Source organism: Lactuca sativa, chromosome 3 (assembly GCF_002870075.4).
Source record: "Lactuca sativa cultivar Salinas chromosome 3, Lsat_Salinas_v11, whole genome shotgun sequence".
NCBI lineage: Eukaryota > Viridiplantae > Streptophyta > Magnoliopsida > Asterales > Asteraceae > Lactuca > Lactuca sativa.
Window position 1 is genome coordinate 53,223,655 of NC_056625.2, and position 4,081 is coordinate 53,227,735.

At 33.0% G+C, this 4,081-nt stretch overlaps 1 long non-coding RNA gene across 1 annotated transcript; it reads right to left on the reverse strand.

Moving 5' to 3' along the window:
* Positions 1 to 329: 329 nt before the first annotated feature.
* Positions 330 to 1,107, reverse strand: LOC111914405 (uncharacterized). Its single transcript, XR_002857800.3, has 4 exons — positions 1,080 to 1,107; positions 907 to 1,001; positions 635 to 802; positions 330 to 441 (listed from the first exon to the last, which is right to left on the reverse strand). It is a non-coding gene; the product is annotated as an uncharacterized LOC111914405 (long non-coding RNA).
* Between the last annotated feature and the right edge of the window lie 2,974 nt (positions 1,108 to 4,081).

A 4,081-nucleotide genomic window follows, 5' to 3' on the forward strand; every position in this document is an offset into this window, starting at 1 on the left:
AAGAAATTTTCTGTTGCAAACCTAATAAAAATAGAAGGAATTCAATTCATTAATTAAATAAGGGAAAATTATGTTTTTTTATTTGCACAATAATTAACTAACACAAAAATACCTGAGTAAATCCTATCCAAGACACGAGGAACAACACAAAAAATAGTAGGTTTGAGCTCCCCTATGTCTTCAATCAGCAATTTAACATCCTGTATATATATATATATATATATATATATATATATATATATATATATATATATATATATATAGAATAATACAAATTATGATATGATTCATATGAAATTAATTACAAATAAAATTTAGTAATCTTCTTACCCCACGCCAAAATCCTATAGATGCTCCATGATTAATAAAACATTCTTCAATCACCCGATAAAATATATGTGCCAAGGGTAGAAACGAGAGATAAACATCATTTGAATCCAACTAGAAATTTTTTTTTTATCATTGTTAAGTATAAAATAAGCAGAAATTGGTAATCCTTTTTCATGTTTATTCATTACATCAAAAACTCCAAAGTTTTATTTGATATACATCCCAAAGCTCAAAGTTTTATTCTAAAAGCTTCAATATTTTGTTTTTTTATATTCAAATAATCAAAAACTAAGTGAGAACTCACTGATGCATCTACACTCCCTAGCAGACGATGAACACCAGCTATAAGTGTCACAATACTGTTATTTTAAATTAGAACACCTTTTGGATCACCAGTTGTCCCACTAGTGTACATTATTGTATAGATGTCACTTTTCTTCTTCAGTGGGAGCTCAAACTGTTTATCATCACCCTGCAAATAGATAAAAGGGTGTCAAAAATCAAAATTGAATTATATTTCACATTTACACAAAACCCAAAATTTGATATTGCAATTTAAGAGATATAAGAGCATACCAATGACAAGAACTCCTCCCATGAATGTATTGCTACACCAAAACCTTCACATTGTTCTTTTTGTTCAGGGGTAACTTTGCCAAAGCTCACAATTGCTGAAGTAAAACATATAAATTAGTACATGTAATTCTTTATGATTGTGTTCAAGAAACTAAACATCATGAGTAACTTACTTTTTAGATACTCTTCAGCTTTCGGAAATGTTTTAGCACCTAAATGATAAAAAGAAATTTATTTCTGGGACAAAAATTTAACTTTATGCTAAAAGATTTGTTTAACTTTAGTTTTATGTAAGATAATAAAATGAATATGATTGATTGGATTACCTCAGGGATCTTTTTAGCTTCTACAAAAGCAAGTGTAACCTAAGCATGGAAAATGATGAATTCTACTGCACCCATAGAAGATATCAGTTGGTCAGGCTATTGATTTCATAGTGCATTTCCGCAAACAAGTGCCAAGTGGCTCCTCTTTCTTTCGTTGTACACAACTACAAATTAGTCGATGGTTGAAATAAAAATTCTATGACTTATCTATAATTTTCAGATTGAGTTTTCAATTGAGAAAGAAAATAATTTTAATCCAAACCCACCCACCACCCCAATCCAATTACTGATCTCTTAAACCTTATTTTCAATTGAGTTTTCAATTGAGAAAGAAAAGAATTTTATTACTACATAACACAACAAATTTGTGTAGGCAACTTAAGAAACAAGTCACAAACCTTATTTTCTGAGTAGTCTTTGCAGCTCCTGTGGTATTGACAAGCTCAGCCTCCAACTCCACCCAAAACTTTTGACCTACACCAGTGTATGTGGAGAGGAGCGACAGGTATTGTATATGATACTACAAATGGTAAATCCAGTGGCACAGTGTACGTCCTCTGTTATCTTCTTCCAGACACCAGTGTCTCCCATCAACACACTTGGTAAAATGTATAAATATGGATACTGCATATGTAGTACAACTTGCATTTGCTACTGGCTACTATCTGCAGAATTTTTTTTTTATAATTATTTTAAATAATGAAAGCAAAACAGATGGGAGTTTGTTTTAAACATAAAGAGAGGAATAAAATTTACTTATTTCTGTTGGAAATATTTATGGCTTCTTCCAAGATGTCGGCCTGAAAAATAAAAAAGGTGAAATTACGAAATTAGCCCTCAAGAGAATGAACACAATTAGTTAATTAAGTATTATATGTATAGAAAGTATTAAAAATATAAGCAAAATTTTAAATACCTTTTCTGAACCTCTATAACCCAATTGTTAGCATCATTCTACTCAATTCCTTTCTTAGCAACCTCTATGACTTCCTCTATTGGGGGATCCAACATTCCAACCTTAAAGTAAACAAACAGGAACCCAACATTTTTGCTTTCTGATACAAACCCGTGTTGTTCCTCAAACATTAGTTTATGAACAACTGTTACAATCATACATGATACAGACTAAGCTTTTTCCAAGCAGGTCCGAACAATCATAATATAATCACAAAATATGTAAATAAAGAAACAAAGATATACAAATAGAAAAATAAGGATTGTGGTACCTGTTCAGCCTTAATCACATGTCAATCGGAGTTGAGGGCTTTAAGAACTGGAATCGGACCATATTTGAGCTGGTTGACCATATTTTTTCTGACATTTGTGTGCATAATACTCGAAATTCAGAAACCCTAGATGTATAAACAACGCTTCGTGAACCCCATAGGAAAAGATAAGGAACTCATAATTCATGTGTGTTTGCGAAGGAAATGGGGGGGGGGGGGGGAACGAAAGAGTGTTAGAATCGAAGTCTGTTTTGATAAAATATAAAGATGATGATGGCGATTTGTTGACTATAACATGTACCTGTGAGCTCAGATTAGCTGAATCGATTGCAGATGGCCTTGTGCTTCCAGATAAAGAACCCTATACCTAAAAATTCGACTTATTTGGGGTTTTTAAATTGCATATTGTTGAGGTTACCCCTGAGTAGGAACCACCATTGTTAGAAGAAGTAGAAGAAGACGAAGTGGAAGAAGAAAAGCCGGTTGAGATCGAGAGTATTGAAGTAGAAAAGAATGGGACCCATTCCGATTTCAAAAGTGAACAAAAACGGAAAAGGAATCTGAAAAATACCCGATGATCCAGAGTTGAAATAAGTTGAAATGGAATATTGATTGTTTGAATTCGCTCAGTTATTTCGAACCCTCGCACGTACTGGGTTGAGAGAAAACGAGAGAAGCAGAAGCTTGAAAGAAAATAAAACCCTAGCACGTGCTAGAGAGAAGGGAGGTGGCGATGGCTTAAGGTTTACAGAGAGAAGGGAGGTAGAGAATGAAGGGAGATATAGAGGAGAGAGTATCAGAGAGGGGAGAGTGGATTGCAAGGATGAAAGATAGATAGAAGATAGAAAAAACGAGGCGGGTTTTCAAAATTTTGGGGATTTCGTTTCCCCCCTTCTCTACTAAAAGCACGTTTCATTAAAATTATAAAGCGACAGGTATAGACGACGCGCGTTTAAGATAAAGTGCCCTCCGTGTTTTTATTTTTTTTCTTGAGACACTAAATTAAGGGCACGCAATAATGCGTGACGTAAATCCTTAAATTTTTTGGAGAGATAACACTATTTTAAGGGCACGTCATTTTGCGTATCATTAATCAGTGCGTGTCGTAAAAAGCACGTCATTAAAGGTCTGTTTTCTAGTAGTGTTACCTTCAAGAACACCACAAGATGATGAAGATTTCGAGTTTGAGGAGTGTTCTTGGGTTTGTTTTCTGGAAATTTTCGTGGTTCTTAGAGGGAGAAAGAGAGAATGGAGTGGTGTTTGGAGAAAAATTTAGAGAGAAGGTAGAGAGAGTTTTCTAGAGAGAGAAAGAAGAGAGATGTGTGTGTGTGTGTGTTAGAGAATGAGAGTGTGAGAGAGATATGGGGAGAGAGGGATCCGAATTTTTGAGTATAATACCCATTTCTCATTCATTTTCTTTTATAAAATTTAAGTTCTTTTATAAAATATCTCAATTTTTATATAAAATGTGCACTAAAATCAAGTTTTTATTCATAAAACCTTAATTTTTGATTTATAAATTAAGGGTAAATGTTAATGAGTTAAATTTTATTTTTCCATGAATGCATTTTTATAATTTTAATTATTATAAGATCATATTATGAGGTTCATAACTATTTTTAT